The sequence below is a fragment of the Coregonus lavaretus genome (genome assembly GCF_964263955.1).
Source record: "Coregonus lavaretus genome assembly, chromosome: 10".
Taxonomy (NCBI): Eukaryota; Metazoa; Chordata; class Actinopteri; order Salmoniformes; family Salmonidae; genus Coregonus; species Coregonus lavaretus.
In genome coordinates, this window is record NC_139997.1 from 45,707,774 (window position 1) to 45,717,474 (window position 9,701).

Below are 9,701 nucleotides of genomic sequence, written 5' to 3' on the forward strand. Positions count from 1 at the left end.
ACTTGTAGGACTTGGACTATCCTCTTCACAAAGATTGTGTTCCTTTGGATTGAGGCTATAGACTCTGTTGTCTGCTCCTGGAAAGGTCAAGCATCTTAACACCAACCTTCAACATCTCAAGCACCTTACATTTTTACATATTTAGCAGACGCTCTTATCCAGAGCGACTTACAGTTAGTGAGTGCATACATTATTATTATTATTATATATTTTTTTCATACTGGCCCCCTGTGGGAATCAAACCCACAAACGCCATGCTCTACCAACTGAGCTACATCCCTGCCAGCCATTCCCTCCCCTACCCTGGATGACGTTGGGCCAATTGTGCGCCGCCCCATGGGTCTCCCGGTCGCGGCCGGCTACAACAGAGCCTGGATTCGAACCAGGATCTCTAATGGCACAGCTAGCACTGCGATGCAGTGCCTTAGACCACTGCGCCACTAGGGAGTCAGTCATCAAAAAGTATGGAGGATACATATCCCTACGAAGAACCATATAATGTACCATATCCACTACAGAGGTTGCCTAAGGCAGAGGCCCCCCTACCTCTGCGGAAGCACAGTTCCCGCTCAGCCCAGTCAAAACTGTTCGCTGCTCTGGCACCCCAATGGTGGAACAAGCTCCCTCACGACGCCAGGACAGCGGAGTCACTCAGCACCTTCCGGAGACACTTGAAACCACACCTCTTTAAGGAATACCTGGGATAGGATCAAGTAATCCTTCTACCCCCCCTTACCCCAGCCCCCCAAAAAAGGTGGTTGTCCCACTGGCTATCATAAGGTGAATGCACCAATTTGTACAAACATATGAGTCCCACTGAACTGGTGTTCAAATAACACTTTTGAAAGTGTTAAAGATTTAACACTGTTGCAGTGCTCCCCATTCAACGCTTAAAGTGTTCAAATGAACTTGATTGTGGTTTTTGCATAGCTCTATTGTAGAATAATACGTAACACCTACAGTGTAAAACATAACACTTGATTAAGAGCAGACCTCTCCAACCCTGTTCCTGGACAGCTACTGTCCTCTAGGTTTTCGTGCCAACACTAATCTAGCGCACCTGATTCTAATAATTAGCTGGTTGATAAACCGAATCAGGTTAGTTACAACTGGTTGGAGCGAAAACCTACAGGAGGGTAGCTCTCCAGGAACAGGGTTAGAGAGCCCTGATTTAGAGTAAACTGGACTCACTTTGCTTAGTGCTGATGCTGTTACACTTTCTCAGTGTAAGAAATGAACACCTGTAGTGTTACATTATATCATTTTGGGGTTTTGTTTTAACACTGTATGGTGTAAAGCATTGAGTGAATTGTAGAGTTACTACTCATGACTGTATTTGTTAGTGACAGAGACATGGTTATTGAATTCCTTCATTTTAAAGGCCTGTGGCTTTCACCAAGTGAGTACCTAGGCAAATGCTATAATAAAAATGTAACTCTATGATAATACAATAAATACAGTGAGCTCCAAAGGTATTGGGACAGTAGCAAATATTTTGTTGTTTTGGCTCTGTACTCTAACACTTTGGATTTGAAATGATACAATGACTATGAGGTTAAAGTGCATACTGTCAGCTTTAATTTAATGGTATTTGGATGCATTTGCGGTTTTGGTTGTGTTTCAGATTATTTTGTGCCCAATAGAAATTAATGGTAAATAATGTATTGTGTCATTTTGGAGTCTTTTATTGTAAATAACAGTGTTGTAGCACTCGAGACAGTTATTGAGTGTCTCGGTCTTGTCTCGGTGTCAGATACATTTGTACACGGTCTTGACTCGGTCTCAGACAGTGAGGACTCGTAATTTCTTCCAGAGACCATCCGAGACCAGGGGAGTAAAAAACGATTAATTAAGTTACCAGCTTCCATTCAGTCAGCGCATAAAACCGCTTTGCCAGGCCAAATATATACACTCCTTTCTTGAAACATGAATACAATATCTTTATATCTATTATAGACATGTTTGCGCAGTGGCGAACCTATAGGCCTTCAGTGTGTGACAGGTTCGTGATTCTGAAAGGACAGAAACCGTAATACTAGCGCACTCATGTATGAGTGTGCACTTTTTGTAAAACTTAAAGGGCCAGTTGTGTAGTGGAGGGTATACACAGATATAAACCATACACCCACTTTCTTATTCAGTGGGCATTGCGTATACTCACTTCTTAATCGGTATTGATGCGTATCAAAGTAGTGTAGTGGAGGCATATAATTGATCAATTATGTAGTACAATAGAGAAATCATGCACAAAGTAGCCTACACAATCTCAAAGCACGTGAAATATATTCACATGCGCGCCGCCTAGTTTCAGCGGAATATCATCTGCATGCATTAAGAGTGTGCAGCTCTCAACTAGTTTTGGAATGGAGCAGCTCACAGAAGAATGACATCAGTAGCGATAGGGTAACTAAGACAACAATGGGTATGCAAACCAGGTATTGAAAAAGTTAAGTCCAATGTTTTGGTTAGGCTATTTGTGATGCATTATTGTCATCATGTGCTGCTTGGTTGGGACAAGCATGCATTGGCAGGCAAGCTGCAGAAGGACATGGAGGCTACAATTCCCCATCGTTTGTCAGTGCAATTTGGATGGCCAACTAGCTGAAAAAGTTTGAGAGGGTTTATCTATTGTTCCTTCGTTAGATTTTAGCTCATCTTGCTCTGGCTAGCATTAGTTGTTGATCTTGTTGTTGTTGATGTGCATAACTGAGGTCGAGAGAGCCTACCTTTTCATGGTTGTTTGAGCAATAGGACTGTAAAGTTCCCAAATGTAAGAGGACTCTCGTGGTGTTTACATATTTGCAGAAATCCATTCAAGTGTATTTTGTGGCTTTTGGCGAATGTGTTCTAATGATCTAAAGTTGCGCTGTTGCAACTGCTTGTAAACATCACCAACAAACTAATATGGTCCAAGCACACCAAGACAGTCGTGAAGAGGGCATGACAATTCCCCCTAAGGAGACTGAAAATATTTGGCATGGGTCCTCAGATCCTCAAAAGGTTCTACAGCTGCACCATCGAGAGCATCCTGACTGGTTGCATCACTGCCTGGTATGGCAACTGCTTGGCCTCCGACCACAAGGCACTACAGAGGTTGTGCGTACGGCCCAGTACATCACTGGGGCCAAGCTTCCTGCCATCCAGGACCTCTATACCAGGCGGTGTCAGAGGAAGGACCTAAGAATTGTCAAAGACTCCAGCCACCCTAGTCATAGACTGTTCTCTCTGCTACTGCACGGCAAGCAGTACCAGAGCGCCAAGTCTAGGTCCAAGAGGCTTCTAAACAGCTTCTACCCCCAAGCCATAAGACTCCTGAACATCTAATCAAATGGCTACCCAGACTATTTGCATTGCCCCCCACCCCTCTTTTACGCTGCTGCTAGTCTCTGTTTATTATCTATGCATAGTCACTTTAATAACTCTACCTACATGTACATATTACCTCAATCACCTCGACTAACCGGTGCCCCCACACATTGACTCGGTACCGGTATCCCCTGTATATAGCCTCGCTATTGTTATTTTTACTGCTGCTCTTTAAATATTTGTAACTTTTATTTCGTATTATTTTATATTGTATTTTTATGTGTGATTTTTTTTGGTATTCTTTCTTAAAACGACATTGTTGGTTAAGGGCTTGTAAGTAAGCATTTCACTGTAAGGTCTACACCTGTTGTATTAAGCGCATGTGACAAATACCATTTGATAACATGGAACTCATAAAATGGATACGAGGGAGGACATTCATTTTAATCATTGAGATTCTAGCATGCAAAGAAGTGGCCATAGCGGACCATCTTTTTATGTATTTCTGGATCTTGTGAAAGGTTTCTAAGTAGTTCTTCCTGCAAGTAGTGTGAATAGAGGGGTTTATGGTAATGCCTAAGTAGGTGATTTGTTTCTTCACTGGGATCATGGGTGGTAGTTGCACGCTTCCCATAGCTGAGTTAAGAGGTAGTAGAGCTGACCAGTTGATCTTGTAACCAGACCATGAGCTGAATGCTGTGAAAATAGACATTATTGGCTGGAGGGATTTCTGAGCATTTGCGACGTAGAGCAGTATGTCATCTGCATACAGAGAAGTTGCTTGTTCAGTTTGTTTGATTTTGATATGTGAGGAAGCCGAATTTTGACGTATGCTTTGTGCCAGCGGTTCAAGAGAGAGAGCAAATAGCATAGGGGAGGCGGGACAACCTTGTTTACATCCTCGTTGTATGGTAAATGGATTAGAATGGGTAGTGCCAGTAGATACAATAGAAGAAGGATTCACATACATGGTGCGGATCATATGTATAAATCTAGCCCCAAAACCAAAATGTTCAAGAACAAGCCATAAATATTCCCATTCTAAGTGGTCAAAGGCTTTCTCTGCATCTAATGATAACACAGGGTATCCAGATTGGAAGCCTCAGCAACCACATGAAACATGCGGCGCATGTTATCGGCTGCCTGACGACCCTTAATAAACCCTGTTTGGTCAGGATGTATGAGCTTGTTAATAACTTTCTCTAGGAGCATGGCTAGAACTTTGGCATACATTTCTGTTCCGATTAAACGGATTGGCCGAAAATTTGCACAATTTCTGAGGTCTTTTCCTTTCTTAGGGATTAGGGATATAATAGCTGTATTGATGTCTCTGTGGAATTGTCATTTTTCAATAGCAATGTTAAGCGATTCAAGAATAACTGGTCATAGCTCATCCCAAAAGTTGAGAATGAGTTCAGGAGGTATTCCATCAATACCAGCCGCTTTATCTTTCTTCATATTTAAAAGAGCAGCTTTCAGTTCAGATAAAGTGACCTCTAATAAAACTGTTTCTTCTTTAGAGAGTTTGGGCAACGCAAGGTTCTCCAGGAACTGTCGACAAGCAGAAGTATCAAAGTTATGTGAGGAACTGTATAAATCTGAACAATATGCTCTAAATGTTGTATTTATTTCTGTAGGATCAGATATCAGTCCCTTAGTAGGGGATCTGATCAGCTTTATTGATGATCTTGTTTCAGTATGTTTAAGCTGCAGCGCCAGTAAGTGGCTAGGCCTACTCCCTTGAAAATAATATTTGTGTCTCACCCTCTGCATAATTAATTATGCTGTATGTCGCAACAGGTCATTAAGTTCCAGTCTACTTGTTTTTAGCTCAATTTCTTTCTCTGTTAAATAGTTGTTTTTAAGAGTCTTCCAGCATTTTCCAATGATTTTCCAATTCACTGATCTTCTGAAGTCTTAATTTCTGTAAATTAGAGGAAGAATGTGTAGTGTTTCCTCTAATGAAACCTTTTACAGCTAACCATACCATAGTTGAGTCCTCCACAGTGGTAATTTATTTCAAAAAATTATTTTAAATTGGATCTAAACTGAAAGATGAAGTCAGACTTGTGTAGTAAAGTATTATTAAACCTCCATCTCAGTGCACGCCTTTTCATTGGGAAGATTTGAAATTTACAAAGAATGGGATTATGATCAGATAGAATGGTCGGGAATGTTTTTATAAGTTCCATGTTACCTGTAATATCAGTAGATGTTAAAACATAGTCAATTCTCGAGAAAGTCTTAAATCTAGCAGAAAAGCATGTATAGTCCTTAGTTGTGGGATTATGAAATCTCCAACAGTCATTAAGATTATTGCATTGGAAGCATTTACTTGTAATGAGCTATGAGAAGGTCCAGATCTATCTAATTTAGAATCAATAATGGCATACATGTCAGTTCCAATAATAAGCGTATAATCCGATAAATTGAGCAGGCTTCTGGTTACAGAAGGGAGAAAATCTTTGTCATATGAGTTAGGTGCATAAATAGATACAAATGTTTCTTCCATACAGAGTGAAAGTATTCACCCCCCTTGGCATGTTTCCCTATTTTGTTGCCTTACAACCTGGAATTACAAGCCTACCACTTTGAAGATGCAAAATATGTTTTATTGTGAAACAAAAAAACAGAAAACAGAAAACTTGAGCGTGCATAACTATTCACCCCCCCAAAGTCAATACTTTGTAGAGCTACCTTTTGCAGAAATTACAGCTGCAAGTCTCTTGGGGTATGTCTCTATAAGCTTGGCACATTTAGCTACTGGGATTTTTGCCCATTCTTCAAGGCAAAACTGCTCCAGCTCCTTCAAGTTGGATGGGTTCTGCTGCTGTACAGCATTCTTTAAGTCATACCACAGATTCTCAATTGGATTGAGGTCTGGACATTGACTAGGCCATTCCAATACATTTAAATGTTTCCCCTTAAACCACTCGAGTGTTGCTTTAGCAGTATGCTTAGGGTCATTGTCCTGTTGGAAGGTGAACCTCCGTCCCAGTCTCAAATCTCTGGAAGACTGAAACAGGTTTCCCTCAAGAATTTCCCTGTATTTGCACCATCCATCATTCCTTCAATTCTGACAAGTTTCCCAGTCCCTGCCGATGAAAAACATCCCCACAGCATGATGCTGCCACCACCATGCTTCAATGTGGGGATGGTGTTCTCGGGGTGATGAGAGGTGTTGGGTCTGCGCCAGACATAGCGTTTTCCTTGATGGCCAAAAAGCTCAATTTTAGTCTCATCTGACCGGAGTACCTTCTTCCATTTGTTTGGGGAGTCTCTCACATGCCTTTTGGCGAACACCAAACATGTTTGCTTATTTCTTTCTTTAAGCAATAGCTTTTTTCTGGCCACTCTTCTGTAAAGCCCAGCTCTGTGGAGTGTACGGCTTAAAGTGGTCCTATGGACAGATACTCCAATCTCCGCTGTGGAGCTTTGCAGCTCCTTCAGGGTTATCTTGGTCTCTTTGTTGCCTCTCTGATTAATGCCCTCCTTGCCTGGTCCTTGAGTTTTGGTGGGCGTCCCTCTCTTGGCAGGTTTGTTGTGGTGCCATTTTCTTTCAATTTTTGAATAATGGATTTAATGGTGCTCCGTGGGATGTTCAAAGTTTCAGATATTTTTTTATAACCCAACCCTGATCTGTACTTCTCCACAACTTTGTTCCTGACCTGTTTGGAGAGCTCCTTGGTCTTCATGGTGCCGCTTGCTTGGTGGTGCCCCTTGCTTAGTGGTGTTGCAGACTCTGGGGCCTTTCAGAACAATTTGGACTATTTTGTGTATGTCCATTACATGAAATCCAAATAAAAATCAATTTAAATTACAGGTTGTAATGCAACAAAATAGGAAAAACGACAAGGGGGATGAATACTTTTGCAAGGCACTGTAAGTAAATCTGCCCTGTTTATAATTTCCACTTTTTTCAATTGTAAGGGGTAGATTGCGTTTATGTAGAATAAGCACCCCTTTAGATTTAAATATGAAGCAGGAAGCAGCTGCCAGTTTGTAGGATTGTTTTGAAGTCTACGGACATCACCCTCTAAAAGATGTGTCTCCTGCAATAGAGCAATGTTCACTTGATTCCTATATAATAAATCAACATTTAATTTGCTCATTTGGCTCATTAGAACCCCTCAGATTACAGGAAAAAAAGTATTTAGTCAGCCACCAATTGTGCAAGTTCTCCCACTTAAAAAGATGAGAGAGGCCTGTAATTTTCATCATAGGTACACGTCAACTATGACAGACAAAATGAGATTTTTTTTTCCAGAAGATCACATTGTAGGATTTTTAATGAATTTATTTGCAAATTATGGTGGAAAATAAGTATTTGGTCAATAACAAAAGTTTCTCAATACTTTGTTATATACCCTTTGTTGGCAATGACACAGGTCAAATGTTTTCTGTAAGTCTTCACAAGGTTTTCACACACTGTTGCTGGTATTTTGGCCCATTCCTCCATGCAGATCTCCTCTAGAGCAGTGATGTTTTGGGGCTGTCGCTGGGCAACACGGACTTTCAACTCCCTCCAAAGATTTTCTATGGGGTTGAGATCTGGAGACTGGCTAGGCCACTCCAGGACCTTGAAATGCTTCTTACGAAGCCACTCCTTCGTTGCCCGGGCGGTGTGTTTGGGATCATTGTCATGCTGAAAGACCCAGCCATGTTTCATCTTCAATGCCCTTGCTGATGGAAGGAGGTTTTCACTCAAAATCTCACGATACATGGCCCCATTCATTCTTTCCTTTACACGGATCAGTCGTCCTGGTCCCTTTGCAGAAAAACAGCCCCAAAGCATGATGTTTCCACCCCCATGCTTCACAGTAGGTATGGTGTTCTTTGGATGCAACTCAGCATTCTTTGTCCTCCAAACACGACGAGTTGAGTTTTTACCAAAAAGTTCTATTTTGGTTTCATCTGACCATATGACATTCTCCCAATCCTCTTCTGGATCATCCAAATGCACTCTAGCAAACTTCAGATGGGCCTGGACATGTACTGGCTTAAGCAGGGGGACACGTCTGGCACTGCAGGATTTGAGTCCCTGGCAGCGTAGTGTGTTACTGATGGTAGGCTTTGTTACTTTGGTCCCAGCTCTCTGCAGGTCATTCACTAGGTCCCCCCGTGTGGTTCTGGGATTTTTGCTCACCGTTCTTGTGATCATTTTGACCCCACGGGGTGAGATCTTGCGTGGAGCCCCAGATCGAGGGAGATTATCAGTGGTCTTGTATGTCTTCCATTTCCTAATAATTGCTCCCACAGTTGATTTCTTCAAACCAAGCTGCTTACCTATTGCAGATTCAGTCTTCCCAGCCTGGTGCAGGTCTACAATTTTGTTTCTGGTGTCCTTTGACAGCTCTTTGGTCTTGGCCATAGTGGAGTTTGGAGTGTGACTGTTTGAGGTTGTGGACAGGTGTCTTTTATACTGATAACAAGTTCAAAAAGGTGCCATTAATACAGGTAACGAGTGGAGGACAGAGGAGCCTCTTAAAGAAGAAGTTACAGGTCTGTGAGAGCCAGAAATCTTGCTTGTTTGTAGGTGATCAAATACTTATTTTCCACCATAATTTGCAAATAAATTCATTAAAAATCCTACAATGTGATTTTCTGGAAAAAAAATTCTCAATTTGTCTGTCACAGTTGACGTGTACCTACGATGAAAATTACAGGCCTCTCTCATCTTTTTAAGTGGGAGAAGTTGCACAATTGGTGGCTGACTAAATACTTTTTCCCCCCACTGTATTAGCCATGATCCATCTGTGGTGATGATTGATGGATAAAAGGGGAGAAAAGTAACTTATGATAGCTATAAAAAGATTATTCAGTTGCCAACTAAATAATTGTAAAACAGATATTCCAGAAAAAAATTGTAAACATATCCATTGTTGGACAAAATTATATATAAAATTACAAAATCCTTCAGATTGCCATTCCACCCCAATAACCCTGACAGGTTAGGACACAACAGTCCTCCCTCTCCACTCAATGTTAGACCCGTGACTGAATGCAGCGGTGTCTATCACTATAACCCTCCCAATACCCCTGAATGTCTCACTCCATTTCCTAAATATCTTGCATTTACAGACACAATGGAGATATGAGAATGGCAAAAGATGCTCAATTGACTGAATGATTAAGCCTTAACATAGCACAAACATGGAGAACTAACTTGCGAAATAATTCAGTGGTGATAGTTGACTTCTGTAGCTAGCAGTTGTTGTCATAGCAACATTAGACATGTTAGCTAAACAGCTACTGTACCACCAGACAAAGTTATCACACGAACATTGTAAACGTAACTTAGTTGTAAAATACAATTTTAGTTTATAGAAGCTAGATAAACTTTCAATAACATGTAGGTTATACTGAACACCACTGAAGAGATAATCAGTTAGCTA